This window comes from Rattus norvegicus, chromosome 5 (assembly GCF_021556685.1).
Source record: "Rattus norvegicus strain SHRSP/BbbUtx chromosome 5, alternate assembly SHRSP_T2T, whole genome shotgun sequence".
NCBI lineage: Eukaryota > Metazoa > Chordata > Mammalia > Rodentia > Muridae > Rattus > Rattus norvegicus.
In genome coordinates, this window is record NC_141538.1 from 78,682,126 (window position 1) to 78,700,241 (window position 18,116).

At 43.1% G+C, this 18,116-nt stretch overlaps 1 pseudogene; it reads right to left on the reverse strand.

Moving 5' to 3' along the window:
• Positions 1-17,255: 17,255 nt before the first annotated feature.
• Bex1-ps1 (brain expressed, X-linked 1, pseudogene 1) lies at positions 17,256-17,635 on the reverse strand (annotated as a pseudogene).
• Positions 17,636-18,116: the final 481 nt, after the last annotated feature.

Sequence of the window (18,116 nt, forward strand, 5' to 3'; positions counted from 1 at the left end):
CTACAAAGAAAGATCAAGAGTGACTTTCAAGGACAACAGCGACCGTAATCCTCTAGGTTGGCAGCTTGGACCTTGTCTTAAGAAAATGTTTTACTTTTTTTAAAAAAGCTGAAGAAAATCTATTTTAAGTGGGTTTAGTGGGGAAAGACACTGTGTCACAGAGGAGAGCAACGACTGCTCGATGACTTAATGGAGACCCATCTAGTCTCGAAAGTGCTTGGCAGATGTGTCAGAAAATCTACTGTCTTTAACAGGGGGCAGGAGGATCTGCCAGTGTAAGAGCGAACAGGCAGGTGGAGGACAGCAGGACAAAATTAAGCACAAAAGCAATACTGGGTGCAGAGTGAGATCAAAAACAAGGAAAAAAACCCTAGCATTGAAGTAGCAATTAAAATCTGTAATGATCTACAAAAGAGATCACATCTGGAGAACGGTGCGAAGAAGCTTCCTGAAATATAAGTGTAAAGCCAGAAATTAATGTGAGGATTATAAAAACAGGAATGAGATGAGTCAAAAAAAAAAAAAAAAAAACTAGCCAGGGTCACTCTCATAATACCAGAAGAGTCGAAGTCCAAACTTTTCTGAGCTAAAAACACAAACATTAGAATTCCCATTTTGAAAGCAGTTACCAGAGTATGGTGGTCCAGGCTGTACCCAGATGCTCCTGGAGACAAGACAGACTGACTGTGCCGTTGAAGCCAGCCTCGGCTACATAAGGAGATCCTTCCTCACAAAGCAGAAGGTTGATAAACAAACACATTGTGAATGAAATTACTCCAAACATATTTCCAAACTCCATGCCAACATTTCTAAATCGTAGTGGCAAAGGTAAAACCGGCCTAGCAGAGCACACCTTTAATCTCCACACTCAGGATACAGAGGCGGACAGACCCCTGGGAGTTTGAGGCTTAGCCTGTTCTACATAGCAAGTCCCAGCCCAGACAGAACTGCAGAATGAGAGAGGACACCTGTAGACACTCAGGAGTAATGGGTGTTAGCCACTGTGGCAAGATTCCTCAGTGGGTCCAAACCAAGAAGCAAAACCTAGATAGAATAGATTATAGCTATATTTAATTGGGGGATCGGTTCATGTGACTATGGAGACCAAGAAATCATACAATCCTCTATCAGCAAGATTGAACCAGGGAAGAAGGCAGCATGATCTAGTTGGAGTTCAAAGGTCTGGGAACGAGGTAGCCAATACTGTTGACTCTGTCCAAGTAAGTATGAAGACCTGGGCGCATAACGCTAGTTTCCATGATGAGGAGACAGATGGGAAGTAAGACATCATCCATAGATGAATTAGCAAGGTGAGTCAAAAAGCTGAATGTAGTTATGAGAGACCACTGACAGACAGGGAAAATGGGTTATTTAATTATCTTAAATGATGAGAGGAAAGTCTAACCATATGGTAAGAGAAGAATCCATAAGTGAAAAAATAACAGATTTGATAGCATGCAAGATTAACAGTAATCTGAATAAAATACTTCTGATGTAATGCACATCTTCTGTTGGGGATGGACGGTGTCCTGGTTGACTCAGGGGGAAAAGTGTCCATATTCCCTTTCTCAATATCTTCCTTTCCTGCCATGCTTACACACGTCACCCCAAGTCACTTAAGCCACATGAAGTCACTTCCTGTCTTCTGCCCATCTTATGTGCCCCAGCTAAACAAGGACTTGGCCTGCATTGTGCTTTCTCTGCATTTTCTGTTTCAGTTTGTTTCTTAGACTTCTTGCTTCTGCATTTCTGTATCAGTTTTCTGTTGCTACTGTAACAAATTACCACAAGCTTAGTGTCTTAGACAACAAAAGACAGTCTTACAGTTCTGAAGGTCAGAAGTCCTTAACTTAAGCTGTTCACAGGGTAGTATTCCTCCAAGAGTGTATGAGAGTGAGTCTGTTTCATGTCTTTAAGGTATAGATGCTCTATGCATCTAGAGGTCCAGCCTCTGTGCACTCAAACAAGCACTACAGTGTCTTCAGATGCTGTCCTTGCTCTGACTCTGGCCTTCTTATGTCTCTGTTAGGAAGGCCCTTTAGTAACCCCAAACTACCATAGGCCCTCAAGATCACTAATCACACTCACAATGTCCTTTTTGCACTTAAGAAAACATATTCCCAGATATCAGGGCTGTTAGGAAAGTTCAGAAGGGGTCATTCTGCCTGCCACGATTTCCTTCCTATTTTTGCTCAAACATCATTATTAAAAGCTATGACAGACTTAAAATTCAGATCAGTCTTGACTAGTCTCTTCCCTATCGTGCACACTGTGCCCTCTCCTCCTCTGTAGCACTCAACGGCCACTGATTCAACCAAACTCTATTAGGCCAAGGGTTTTGTGTTGTTCCTTCATAAATTTCCATAGTTAGGGCTGTGGGAAGCATAGCGTGGGTATTTAAGGTTGGCTCGATCAATGAATACAGTAACTGCTGTCTTTATGGGTGAAAGCCATGAAATAAAAAATATCAGCAGTTACTTCTCTCTTGCATCAAGAATAAAGGAAAAAGACAGAGAGGAAAAGAATGTAGGTAAGAAGAATGAGAAGGGAAAGGGAGGGAAAGAAGGAAGATGGAAGAAAGAGGGGAAAGAGGGAGGAGGGGAGGGAGGGACGGGAGTAGGGAGGGAGGAAGGACAGAGGGAGGAGGGAGGGGAAGAGAGCAGGGAGGAAGGAGGGAGGAAGACAGGAGGGGGGAGGGAGGAAGGAGGAAGGGAGGAGGGAAGGAATCTCCCTTCCAACAGTTACTGAATTACCACAGGAACCAATGCAAGGCAGGTTGAGCAAAATACAAAACCGAAGCGGAGGAATGGAACTTGGAGCCCACGTGGCCAATTGTGGGGCACCTCTGCTCCACCATGCTTCGTCATCCGTTACTCAGCCCCAAAGAATCTTGGAAAAACAAGCATCTTGTTCTGGGATGTCAGAGAAGAGCACAATCGTCCGACGTCCAACGGTGACTTTGAGCAGACAGAGCTGCTTCTTCCTTCCCTCCAGACTACGGACAGTAACTCCTGGAGCCACGGGAGTCAAAGAGTACATCTATGAAAAACTGGACCCTCACTGGTTTGCTGAACAGGGCTGGTGCTGAGCTGCAGGTCTGGATCCTTGGGGAAGATGGGGGTAGAGATGGTGGACAATCCAATTCTGGCGAGGGAGGTACCATCTCAGAGACTCTCACAGCAGGAAAGTTGAAAGGTTTCAGGCTTCGGGCTCAAGGAGAACACTAGGATGTATTGTTCTCTTTACAGATTGATTAAAACAGCTATTGATACCATAGAGGCAGATATTAGCAAGCCAGGGACACTGAGGAGAGCTCAGGTTTACATGGCAGAGTAGGAATCCAGTGGAAGGAAATTGGAAAGTTCCCCTTTTGGTTCCCAGTTGCCCATTGCCAGGGGTAACCAGTGAGTGCTCAATTAAAGAATGTTGGGTGATTAATATATCTTCTCTCCTGGTTGGTCATTACTGTGAACTGATGGCCAGGAGAGACAAGAATCTAGAAAAACAAGTTAGCTTAGCTGTGAGAATGCAAATCACTGTAGTTACTGACGTTATCTTAACGCAAACGGAAGGCAATACAAAATGCCACAACCCTCACTTGGAAGCTTTGCTTGTACTCTTACCTTAAAATGCTGGAGACCAGTGACTGTCCCAGTGGGGTGTGGTGTATAAAACTACAACACTTTTACTTTCCTCACAGTTTTGAGGTCAGAATTTGGGGAAGGCTGGTCTAAGTAGCTGTCACATGAGGTCTCTCACCTCGTTACACTTGAATGTCTCCCCAGGATCAAAAGCCTTGTCCGGATAGCTCAGTCATGCCTCTGCCAACCGCTCCTGACCAGGCGGGAGTGCTGGGGACCCCCTCCATTTTCTCCAGCACAGCCTGAAGGGCACCTCACTTGTCACCTGATGGAGAACTTCTCCTAAGACTCTGAGTGAGGAGACAAGTTCAAGGCCACGTGGTCTCATCTGACCCATACTTGAAGGTCACCCGACTCATCCTTGAAGGTCAAATGTACGATACATTTTATTCACTCAGAATCGTTGATGGATCATTCAAGAGGATAGAGAGAGACTGACCCTATGGATGGGAAAAGTGTCAAGGAATCACTGAGATATTTTAAAAACATTTCTTCTGCCTCATCTTTTCCTTTCTCGCTGGTTCTTTTGAGAGTGCATCTCCCTGCTCGTCAAAGCACTGAGACAGCCATTCCACTACACGTCTAAATGAGCATTTCACAGAGATACTAACTGAAGCCTCGAGCGATTGGTAACAAACCTTTTTCCATTTCAGTACAGTGTTTATCGTAATCAGTGCTCAGCAAGCAGGTATTAAATTCTGGGCACTGCTAAGTAATCAGAACAATTGTTTATTGATATAAGGAAGAGAAAAAGGGAAAGTATACAGTCCACAGTATTTAAAATTCAAAGCATTGCACCTTGTTGCCACAGAGACTTTAAATCCTGATATATTCTTAGCCATGCCACAGAAATCCCTGGAGTACTTAGTTTCCTGATATATTACAGTCTCTCTCCTTTGTTTCTAAAGTATGCTTCTCATGAAAGTGTGACTTACAGATATATTAGTTTAGAATAGTCTAATACCCTATTGATAGGGTTTTAAAAAGTATTTTCAATATAAGTTCATATTTATCACAATTGAAACACACATAAAAAGATTTTTTAAAAAAAAATATTGACTGTAAAAGAAACTATAAATAAAGATTTCAGACCAGGCATGGTGACATACACCTAAGAAGCAGAGACAGATGGAGCTAAGTGAGTTTGAAGCCAGCCTCGTCTATACAGCAAGTTCCAGGCCAGCTAGGGCTACATCTGATACCCTCTCTCAAGAAAAAAAGACAAACAGACAAACAAACAGCAGACGCCATCTGAACATTCTGGGGTCATCTAGGTTTTCAACAGGATTTGTAAACAGGAACAATAGATAAATACACGACCTGGTGGTTAATCGTACTACAGGTGTATGCACAAGCATGTGGGAGCATGTGTGTATACTTGTGTATGTGTGTGTGTGTGTGTGTGTGTGTGTGTGTGTGTGTGTGTGTGTGTAAGTCACAAATGTTGACACATGAAAAACACAAAGTAAGACTTGCCTGCTCTCTGTGTGAATAAGTTCCAAAGCAGTGCACACATCCTCCACACTTCAAGGGGAAGCTAAGTTCTCCTGACAATGGGTGAATTTAATTCTGCTACACTGCTGCTGGGCTCTGGGCTCACCAGATCCAGCCAGCATTCATAAAGGCTTCAATACGGACAGAAGCAAGAGCCCACTCTTACTTATTGGAAACCTTAAATTTGTTTGTTCCAGTACATCTAAAAGATGGGAATGAAAATGCAGCTTCATTTCTCCTGGGCCTTTAGTGTGTGGGCTAAGAAAGAAACTCCTCAGAGCAGAAACAAAGTAAGATCTCGGAAAGCAGCTCCCAGAGGTATCTTATGTGACAGGGCTTCAGTGTGCGTTTTCTCATCAGCTGGATGCTTGAGCAAGTAAGTAAATGCATAATGACTCCAGGAAAAGCACGACTCTGCCTCCCTTTACAGAATAAATACCCAGACCAGGTAGCTTATGCCGAGGCCCAAAGACATCTCTTTCCTCGTTGCTGTGCACATGGAACTGTCGAATGAAACATGTTTCCACTGTCTTAAAGGGACACAGAACCTACATCACTGTTTACTTATGGCCTAGAGTCTTAGCAAAGACGGACTCTTGGCTTGCATCCATAACTCTTCTCTTCCCCACAGGCTGCTGTATTTCCATAGATCTGGAAGTCCCGTGGGAGTGTCACAGCTGCTACAATTTCAAGTAAAGTTGAAGAATAGTTACCCCACCTTTCCACAAAGAGGGCTTTCAATAGACACTCCCATTGCCCCAAACTGAAAATTCTTCTCTGTTTCAGAGCTGAATGGCCCTGAGCAGTCTAGATCATGTCCTAACATCTTGTGACCCAGAAAGGTCCTGGGAGCATGGTAGCAACAATGAAACAGATTATCTGATGTATTCATTGAGCATTTTCTAGCCATCGTGAGTGGTTTCCTGTGCTTTCTCACTTTACCTAACAAGAACACCATAAACGTTGATAACACTTTCCTTATCATTATCGTTTTGCAGAAGGCCAGATGCTGATGGATTCGACACTCTGCCCGATGACACAGAGCCAGTAGATGACATTCAGAATTCGAGCCACCCAGGAGCGGTACACAGCCAAGCTGCCCCTTTCCAAGTTTTTATTTTGTAATATTCTGAATGTAAAGAGAAACTGAAGCAGTTCCACAGTGAATAGACATAAATCTTACTTAAACCTAACAACTGGTCATGGGTCTGGTGTATATGTTTTTCTTCCTCCTGTCTCACTAAATATTGGATCTGTGTTTTCAAGTATAAATTGCAAACAGGGAACAAGAGTGAAATGTACCGTACAACAACAACACGGACACACAGACACACACACACACACACACACACACACACACACACCCCTCACATACTATAATATGATATATATATATAGTACAATGCTTGCATGTGCACAGCCTTATTCTATTTAATATATACATACATATATATATACATATATATATATACTGATCCGTGTCACACACAAGCATAGCATAGTCTACACAATACACAATACAAACACGCTCCATACATACCCCTACAACTTGCATATATACGATACACACTCTTGTCAACCTCTGTAAAAGTTGTAGACTTTAGGACATGCCACCACTAGATCATTTACACATACCTTCTAATAATAAACATAGTCTCCAGCAAACCATAATATCATTGTCTATCTAACAAAATCAATATAATTTCCATAAAGTCATCTAACACATAAGCCACATAAGAATTTCTGTGTCTATGAGATATTTTCCCATAGCAGTTAAACACATCTAACCAATCAAGAAAGATCCTCACAGGGGGTTGTGGCTGCTTTCAGTCTTCATAATTGTAAGTACGACTGAATGCATCCACCCATGTTCTAAGGCATACATACAGAATTCCTTAGCGGGGCTGCTCTTTGGGATGTACCTAGTCTGAACACTGGAGTTTCCACTCCAAACACTTGTGTATGGTTTGGTAGCCCTAATGCTCATCTATAATAATTCCTGGAGAGTTGTTCATCCCACATTTTATGAAGCCAACAGTAACAGAAAGGATAAACAGTTTGCGATTCACTCTGGCTTCGTGCTCCAAATGTCAAACAATTAGAGGGAACTTCGAAGAGCGAGACATAAATTAAATGACTAGAAATAGCAAGAAGAAGGGGGGGATCCCCCAGGCTGACTCCATCTCATAGCAGAATGGCATACTCCTGGATTAAACTGAAGGGTAGAAAGCCTTGAAGATGTCTACCTAGAGCTCTCATAGAGGTGGGACCAGAAGCAACATCAGGAAACACTTACGAGCACAGCAGTGGAGCAGCAGACCTTCAGTCAGGGGCCGGGAGAGTCTGATACTCAGAGAACAACTGATGTCAACTGCCAATGAGCACAGTTTAAGCCACCTTAGACCTGTGTGCTCTGGAATAGAGCTGATGTGTGGTAAATAATAAAAAAAAAAATGGTTTGCCTGCACTGTAGGGCCCCATGGCATCTGCGGGATATCTTTATCTCAGTCAGCAAAGCGTCTCACCCTCTAAGCTCAATCCCATCTCACAGTGCTGGCGGCTACTCTCTGAGCCTGGCAGCCATCTCTCTACCCATCTAGTTCCCAAGGTGGGTCGCTGCCACGCCAGTTTCATACACAGACCGCCCATCTTGAGGCTCTGTGGCTTCCTACTGTGGACTCAATTAAGTCATCACATGAAAGAACACACCACACAATAACCTCTGATCTGATTGATAGGATATAATTTGACCATGTGGACAGCACAAAATCCTGTACACACCCATCCCTTAAAAATAGACATGTCAACCTGTATCTGTGCAGAGAAGAATCTTAACATCTGCCGCCATATTCTCCTAGCTCCTCTCTCTCTCTCTCTCTCTCTCTCTCTCTCTCTCTCTCTCTCTCTCCCTCTCCCTCTCCCTCTCCCTCTCCCTCTCCCTCTCCCTCTCCCTCTCCCTCTCCTCCCCCCCTCTCTCTCTCCCTCTCTCCCTCTCTCTCTCCTCCCTCTCCTCTTTCTAAAACTTTTCTCCTGCCCATCCTTCCTACCCGTCCAATGACAGGCCTCGTTCTATCCTGTACCCGCCTTCCTGCATAAAGACATCAACCTGCAAGCTGACACAAGCTACTGAATTTCCCACCTGCTGAATAAAACTTTAGAAAGGAATTTATTTAAGTAACTAGAAATAGAGCACGGCTCCTGCTTTCCCTTTTCTAGCCAATCAAAACAGCCCCTGCGGACACAGCGTCCTCCTCTGTCTAGATGTCTGTCTAATGAGCCTGTGTCTCCCACGAGGGCATCTGTGAAGGCGTTCGAGTCCACCCGGATCATCTTCCACCTCACAATCCTTAGTGCATGTGTGAGACTCCTTTTTCGTGTTTTTTTCTTCTTTCTTTTACTTTTCTCTCTGTTTTGTTGTGAGACGGGGTCATACTGATTAGCTCTGGCTGGCCTGAAACTCTCCATGTTGACCAGGATAGCCTCAAAGTTACAGAGATCGACCTGCTTCTGCCTCTCAATTGCCCAGCCTGTTCTGTCCTAGGATTAGGATAGACATCAGTGCCTAAGAAATCAAAAGGCAGCCGGTATTAAAAGGTTCCAGGTACTATGGCAGGGTAAACTTCCTATGTTTTTAACAAACAAGCTTGGCTGCCTTCTTTCCTACGTCTGTCCCTCTTCCACAGTAAATCCATAAGAAAACATAAAGACTAAGAAAGGCTTGAATCTGGCACAGGGGCTCACGCCTAAAGTCCCAGTGCTTGGGAGAAGGCAGAAGGTTCAGGAGTTAAGTCTGCCTTCAGCTACACAGGGAGTTCAAGGTGAGCTTGGCTTGCATGGGACCTTGTCTCAAAAGACAGATGGACAGACAAAGAAAGATAGGCTAGGAGCTTTGAGAATTTCATATTTAGCACCTTTTGTCTTTAGGGGTAAATTTTTACAATGCATTGCTTCACTGAGTGGTTTTCAGGGATTCCACGTTGCTCAAAGACATATTTTAAGCTGTCATTTAAAAAACACAGATAACTAGCCCACGTTCCATGTACTAAAGTAACTCGCTGACCCTGATTCTGTGTCCTATGGACATGCAATGACTTCTTTTTTTTTTTTTATTAACTTGAGTATTTCTTATTTACATTTCGATTATTATTCCCTTTCCCGGTTTCCAGGCCAACATCCCCCTAACCCCTCCCCCTCCCCTCCCCATCCTCCCCCCATTACCACCCTCCCCCCCAACAATCATATTCACTGGGGGTTCAGTATTGGCAGGACCCAGGGCTTCCCCTTCCACTGGTGCTCTTACTAGGCTATTCATTGCTACCTAGGAGGTTGGAGCCCAGGGTCAGTCCATGTATAGTCTTTAAGTAGTGGCTTAGTCCCTGGAAGCTCTGGTTGGTTGGCATTGTTGTTCATATGGGGTCTCAAGCCCCTTCAAGCTCTTCCAGTCTGTTCTTTGATTCCTTCAACAGGGGTCCCGTTCTCAGTTCAGTGGTTATGCAATGGCTTCTTTTGCAGTGCCATTTTAAACATTTTCCCAGTGAGTGTCGTACAGCATAATGAGTGGTGTAGTTTGAATCTGCATGACTCCCACCCGCCTGTGTTTTGAATATCCCTCCTCATACTAGTGGCATTGCTTTGAGGGCTATGGTGCCATCAGGAGGTAGAGCTTAGTGAACGTAGGTCACTCGGGTAAGCCTCTGGGTTAGACTAGCCTGCCTGCTACTGTGTGGACAAACAGCTACCTTAGACCCAAAGCCACGTATGGAGCCTATCCCACTACCAAGCTTCTTCCGCCATTAACAGGATGAAACTCAGTTAAGGAAACTATGAGCTCTTAAACCTTTCGTCTCTTAACTCATTTCTGTCTGGTATTTTGCCACAGTGGCGAACAAAGGAACTAAATGGGTGAATGTTTATACGGAGGATCTACGAGACCAAACTGGCGTGTGACGGTGCATGTCTATAACCTCAGCACTTAGGAAGCTGAGGCAGGAGGATCTACAATTTGAGACCAGTAGGGAGTATATAGCAATAACCTGCCCCCAGTAACATGAGTTTAAAAAGCTCATGAGTAAATAGTCTCCAACTCCATCCTGGGGGCAACCATTACACCTTGCTTATTTACTACACACAGAGAAAGGATGGAGAGCTGTGTGGCATTATAGTCCACCATTCCTAGACAAGAGCAGATGGCAGACAGGATAGATGAGTGACTGTGCTCTCTGGCCTTACAAGACAAGTCGCTGGAGCCTTTCTGCTTCTTTCCATTGTCTCTTCCCTCAGCTATCCCTGCCTCTGCCAAATGCCGGGACAGCTCCATCATTCTCTCTGCCTTAGCCAAGGACCTACTCTCCAGCCAGCTCATCCATCACCGCTACTGTCTATCTGAGCCCTGCTCGTCCCGTCTGCTCTGCAGTCATGGGCACCAGCGCCTCTCCAGCCCAGCAGTGAGTTATGCAATTTCCTGTCATAAACCAGGGACTCCAGAAACCTCTGGGGCTCACTGCGCTTCACTATGAGCCTTTTCTTGCCTCTACTGCTAGGATATGGAAGATTAGAATTTCTCAAGAATAAAGGAATTTTCCACTCCCTTTCAAAGCTAAGAAAGAACTGATCACATACTAAAGGGAAGAAATGGAACGGAAATGAAAGCCCATGGGTGGCCTTCCTTATCTGAAAGCCATGGAGACTGTAACCCAGCTACAGGCTAGCTCTGGCAGTTTATGAGAAAATGCCTGTGACTTCCATAACTCAGAGCGCCTGACATGAGGCAAATGCTCAAAACGTTAACTTGGCTTTTCGTGTATTACAGAATTTTATCCTAACTTGTAGCTTAACAAGTTGTTCCATTTTGTTTTGTATATGTATGTATGTATGTATGTATGTATTTGTGTATGTATGTATTTGTGTATGTGTGTATGCATGCATGCATGTATGCATGTATGTATGTATTTGTGTATGTATGTGTATATGTATGCATGCATGCATGTATGTATGTATGTATGTATGTATGTATGTATGTGTGAGTATATGCACATGTGTGCAGGGACCTGCAGAGGCCGTGGAGGGCATCTGACTCCCCTGAGAGCTGGAGTTTCAGGCCGTTATGGAGCACCAGATGAAGGAGCTGAGAACCAACCCCAGTCCTCTGGAAGAGCAGCTGAGTCACCACTTCAGCCTCCAGTTGCTCAAATTTTAAGTCATGCTTTCCTCACAGACCTATTTCAAAGTGAGACGCTCGCAGAGAACAAAGCGGGGTCTCCTTGCTACTATTATTATTACTTCTGTGCTCATTACTGATTGCTTAGCTTTTCGTTTCTTTTATTTCCCCTTTTGAGACAGGGCCCACCTTGCAGTCCAGTGTGAGCTTACCATTCTCCTGCCTCAGCATCACGAGCAGGTAGGTGACAGGTACCCCCACCACGACCCACTGAAAAATTACATTTGAGTAAACAGATAAAGGTGGGATTACAGGAAAAACTAACAAAAATAGAGATAAACTAAGGCCAGAAGGAGATAAGATAAAGTAAGAAAAATGAACTATACAAAATATCACCCATGCTATATTTTGACATCAGAAGGAATAGGTCATACCTTTGACTAACAATTTTTTTCAACTAGAGTAAAATCAGCACCAAACCCCAGCTACTTACAACATAAAATTTAAAAAGTCAGTGGTAGGTTACCCAGCCACCCCTGAAAAAGGAGCCTGAGAGACGAATCTTCACATTAAGGGCGTGTGGAGATAAAGCTACAATGTGCAGGCTCACAGTAGGGCTGCAGAAAGAGGCCTCTTTGTGAAATGTCACTGACCGTCTTCATTCCAGAAAAGCATCATTTATAATTAACTTGAAAGAGAAAAACTCCAGCTATCATCCAGAGACAGCAATGACCTCTCCGGATAACTACTGTTCTCTAATACGCAAATCTTACTATAACTGTTTACTTAAAAAGCCCCATCATTACTGTAAAGTGTTTTGAATATTGTCTTTTGCTCTTGCTGTATTTGGGCCAACTCTTTATGTCAATATTGAAGTATCTATACTATCATTTGTTAAGATATATTTTATTATTTTTAATACAGTGTATGTATGGGGGTGGGGTGTTCACATAAGTACAAGAGCCCTTAGAGGCCAGAAGTAGGTGTTTGTGAACCATCTGACATGATGCTAAAGCCAAGCAGGGCTCCTCTGAAAGCCCCTATACTGTCATTTTGATATTTGTTTAATACCACATAGGAAAGGTATATCTCAATTAATTTAGCTAAACCCCAAGAATGTCTGATTAAATTATTTTCAAATTCTATCATTACAAATAAATATTGTAAATCCTTCCTTAAGAAACAGCATGAACCTAAATTGAAGACATCTTAAATATTAACTAACTTTCTTCAAAAAGTCAGAGTCACAGTTAGGGGAAACGTTGACCTGGTAAAGTGCTTTCCATCCATGACAACTTGGAAAAAGTCAGGCATAGGCGTGTGAGCCTCAGTACTGGTAAGGAGGAGAGGCTAGACCCCTGAGACTCATACACTATGGAGTCCAGCAAAGCACATGAGCTCCAGAATAAGTGAGAGACCCTGTCTCAAAAAAAAAAAATTGAGTTCAAGAATGACTACAGAGATACCCAATACGAACCTCTGGCCTACCTTCCTACACACACACACACACACACACACACACACACACACACACACACAGTGGGGCAATGGGCAGAAAGAGAGGAAGTGTAAAAGTCAAAAAACACAAGGACAAACAGAAGGCCCAGCCTCAGCCTGAGAGAGGGTCCTGAGGAAGGGATGAATGGGAGCAAGGAAAGGAAGACTCAGAGTCAGTGATGGATACAAGCTGGCAGCTCTGTGATCTGCTGGAGAGAGCTCTCTGTCGAGATTACTCTCTCTGGCAGACCAAAGACTAGTCTTTTATTTCCTACAATTGCATAAGCTACTTCCTTAGAAAATTGCACAACAGTTTAATCATTTACTCCAGGTTTCCTTTTGATCATTTCATAAATCAGCATTTTATAGCTTTAGCCCCTTGACTCTTAGAAATAGAAGCTGAAATACAGGGCACATTCAAGGTAAATGAGCCAAACAGGAGGTATGTTTTTGTTGTTGTTGTTGTTGGGATTTTTTGTTTTGTTTTGTTCTTAAGCATAGCAAGTTCTATGCAGTTTGCAGGGCACAGTGCTTACGATTGCCAAGTCTAGACATAGATGTTATTTTTATGTCAGAAAGTTAGCTTTTTTTTTAAAGTATAATATCACACACACACACACACACACACACACACACACACACACACACATTGCAATACAGCGAACTCTTGTTATGCCAATGTGAACAGCATTGAAGTTCATTTTTATAAATCTTAGCTGCCTCAATACATTCTCTTAATCTTTGTATTTTTTCTTTTTTATCTTGGCAGCTCCAAGACTTATTATTGGAAAGTATTAAGCAATCCCAGAAAGTAGGAATATCATTAAGCCATTATCTTTTTTCTTGATACCAGAATTTTGTCCATCCCAACCTCTATTTGGAGCATATATAAATAACTGCCTTCTTTAGGGAGTAGAATATCTGGGTCAAATTTAGTTGTTGATGGCTTCCATGGAGGAGAACACCATTTTGCCACTAATATTATATAACCATCTATCTAAGACCTATTTCTTAACTATTCCTCTCTTTTGTGATCCAGGTTTTCTCCTCTATTGACCAGATCATGTCTCCTTCCTTAATATCTTTCCAACTAAACTGACTCAGTAGCTGCCTCTGTTATTTTGGGTCAAGGAAGTCCCTCATACAATTCATATTGCATCCTTATATTTTGCATAGTTGAGATATCCTTTAAAGAACAGTTCTTACACTGATTTATGTATTTCTGAACTTCTGTCGAACTCATGTTTTCAGAGGTCTTTCCCACAGCCTTCAGGGCAGCCCTGAAGGTTACAGTATCACCAGACACATTCTTGCTTCCAGGAATTGTACTGTTTCTGGAAAACATGGAGTTATTAACCTTTGCAGGTAGAACATTTCCCGACAGAGAAACATGAAGTAAAATATGTACATTATTATAGGCAAACAGCTTTACACCTACAGCGACCATCAGCACTCAAGGAGACACACGTACTGCTGACTCTGCTCCAGGGGCAAGGCCCTTCTGAGACCTTGTCAGACCTGGCAGACAAAATGAGAAATTGTTCCAGCTTAAAGGAGACTCAAACCTGGGTGGGTGGGAATGATAACCTAACATTTGTTTACTGTGAGCATTGACTGTATAGTAAGCCATAATATGGAGTCAATCTCTGTTTCTTGGTTTTGATAATTCTGGTGAAGAATTCCATACTTTTAAGAAACAGAAGGAATTAGTGATAAGCCTAACAGCTCTAGCTTGCTCTTCAGCACTTGAAGAAATATGCAAAACACTCTCCTACACAGTTCACAGTGAGAACCAGAATGCAGAAGAAAATAGGGCAGAATGGTAAAGTGTCAATTAAGGAAGTTTGATGATATTATCTGGCAACTATTTTTTTAAACATTTTCCCTGTTTTTCCTGTGGTATTTATCACCTCTAATATGCTATATACGTTTTTATTTATTGAAGTTTTTTTAAATGTTCTACCCTGCTACAATGTAGCACCTAATAGATTTTGAATTAGGTGAGGGTTTTTTTCTTAAATCTTGGGGGTCTGGGATGCATAAGAATGCATGTGTGTTAACTGGGTGCACACCAACCAGAGCACATCTGTAGTGATCAAAGAGATCTTCAGGTTGGTCCTCACTTTCCACCTATCTGTGGGTATCTGAGGTTCTCTTGTCTCTGCCTGCCTTCTTGCCACAGGAGCACAGTGCTTACAGATACACACAAATATACCAGGTTCACACCCGATTCACAGGGTTCTAAGATCTGAACTACTTGAGTGGCAAATATTTGATCCACTGAACCATCTCCCCAGCCCAGATTTTAGTTGTCATTTTCATAAATGTATCCCAAGTTCATAGAAGAGTGGCTAGCATGTAATATTGACCTTAGCAACCAAAAAAACATTAGAAAAAATAAATGTTTACTTGCTAAGTGAATGGATAGTTGTTGAAAGAAAGAGAAAAAAAGAAAGACGTCTGGGATTCAGTAGACACAGCCCTCTGGGAACTCAGTTTCAGAAGAGGAGCCATGTTATGGGAGGCCTCACAGGTAGGTCTTAGCTCTGTGTGGAGGAGGAGCCTGGTGAACAGAAAACTTTAGAAAGGTCAGTACAAGTTGAGAATGAGAAACCCCAAGAGTTACCCTCCAACCACAAGTCCATCGTCACAAAGAGAAGAATGAATAAGAGAAGGAAAGGCACCCAGGGCTCTGTATCAGCCACATTCAATCTGCATATCCCATGTTCACAGCTCCCCTGACAGATAAACACCATGATGTTTGCTCTTTGCACCTGACCATGACCCTACAGTTTTCTACTCCTTGGGACTTACTTGTGTTTTAAATGCATTGCACGCTAAATCCCAAAGCTAAGAGGCTTTTGGCACATCTGTTAGAGATAAAAAATACCTAGCTTTTGGCTGGTCATTTTCAACTAGCCTGTGCGAGAGCAATGAACCAAGAAAAAGAGACTGCCCGTCTGGAGTCTACACTTGAGCAGTTCACGTTCAAGAAACCGACAGAACAAAGCTAAAGACAGCCTGTACACACGCCTTCAGTTCAGACGGTGTTTGGATTAGCTCCTACTTGAAGCAAGCTGCTGTGGACATTAATGGAATCTCATTTATTTTTCATTTTATACCCGAATTCCTTGTCTAGATGACCTGTTTATGTTGGCAGTCTGGGTGACACTTAAGCCCAGAGATATCTGGTAGGTATTCAAAAAGTAACTGTTAAAAGAAGTAGTTCAAAGAACCAGGCAAAACCAGCTTCCTGCCAATAGACTATGGAGCCCGCACATCTTTGTGATTACAGAGGTAAGATTTTTCTAAGAGGCCTCCAGACACTCTTCCCACCCTGAAAACACAGATCTCTGCCTAACAAGAGACAAAGAATGTCTCTAACACTGAGGCTGAACTGGGTTTGTGACTTCCCTTGACCAATTGTGTTTGAATGAAGCCCCATGAATGTCAATATTAAAAGGCATGCGGGCTTCTGTCTCCTGTTCTTGAGGCTCACTGACTGGTAAGAAACCATAGACAAAAAGAAACTTGTCAGCAGACCCTAAACCATCCTGCTTCCAGCAGAGGTGGAGAGGATGCAAGAAAAGCTACCTGGAATCTTCCAACCCCAACTGAGGGCAGCTAGGTACCAAGTACCTCCAAGCCAGTCATGAACTAGAGCGTGCTAAGCCGTCAAGCTCTTGCTGCTTCTTTAAGCTGCTTCTGATAAACCAGGTTTCTCATTCCAAGCCACTGAGTTTGGGAGTAGCTTGCTATGGAGGCCAGACAACTAGGACAAGCCTCATTTTTTACTATCTAACCTTGCTGTATGTGCAGAAAGAATGCATTAGAATGCTTACATTTTAATATATGTTTCCAGTTAGTGATTCCTTTCTTGCTTGTGTGTGTGTGTGTGTGTGTGTGTGTGTGTGTGTGTGTGTGTGTGTGTTTGAGACAAGATCTCACACTCCCTAGTTCAGGCTGGCCTTGACTATGTAGTCCAAACTGGCCTCAAACTCACAGCAATCCTCCTGTCTCAGCCTTTTGAGTGCCGGAAGTATGGGCATCTAGCTAGTGGGGAAATTTTTTTTTTTCTGGGACAAGGTCTCATGTAGCCTAAGGTCATCTCAAACTTGATAATGTAGCTGAGGATGACCTTGAATCCCTGATTCTCTTCCCTCTACCTTCTAGATGCTGGGCAGCTAGATGTCAAAGCAGGTTGGCAATGGTGAGGTTTTTGGTTTTCTGGGTTTTTTTTCCCTTTTTGATCTGCTTTATTAGGTTCACAATATGTGATATGGACCTTCCCATGCAACTGATAAATTTTGCTAACCAAAGAATTACAGGCACAGTAAACAACACAAGTTTCAATTAGAAGCTGGTAACAGGAAGAGATCCACACAAAAGGAGTCACCTCAAAACTTGTACAAAAGTACATCACAAAGCAGGGGTCCCCATATCAACTTCAGAGAAAACCTCATGACTCAGGGCATAAGGCAAAACTCATCATGGTGGTCAGGGGTTGGGGGGGGTCAGTGCTAACCACTCGCAGACTATGGCTCAGCTGCCTTTCCCTCTACTTTTCCATGAACTGTATCTTATCCTCCCCAAACCTTTGAACATTCTCCTCTCTCATCCTTGCCTGGGGCTCTCCAACCCTATGCATCAGGTCCAGTCTACAGTAGGCAACAGGCTGCCTAACCCAGAACCGCCTGCGACCTCCCCTAAGTGCACAGTTTTTGCCAACCCCGAAAGTCAGGGCTGAAGCTGGCTCAGTTTTGAGAGTATGTTGTGGCCTTTCTTCCTTTTCCTCCTTTTTCTGATGGTCATTTTCCATGTTTTATTCCTTGATCTCGGACTCCATTACTCCTGGGCCTATCCTTGCCTTCTTCTCTTCCTTGCAATGCTCACCACCTGCTCCTCTCTTCCTCCGTTTGCTGCTTTCGGTGGCCCTTGCGCTCTGCGCCACCAGGAGCAGGTGCCTCCATTCGGGATGGTGGACTGGAGAGCAATCAATGAGATTTTTTAATGAAGTATTTTGGTTTTAAGATTGGCCTTTAAAGTACTTTGCTTCGCTCCTTTTTATAACGTTTAAAAATATTTCACAGGTGTAAGAAAATGTTTATAAGGACAAATCTCTAGCATTTGGAAAGTGGAAGCAGGAGGATCGAGAATTTAAGGTTCTCCTTGGTGGGTAGTGAGTTCAAGGTCAGTCTAGAATATCTAAAGCCCTGTCTCAAAAACCAAACTTCACTCCATGAACAAAGGGCAAAAGCATGAGTCTCTTTACTATGCACCTTATAAAGTAAAAGTAAGCACCCATTTGTAATTTGAAAAGCAGTAAA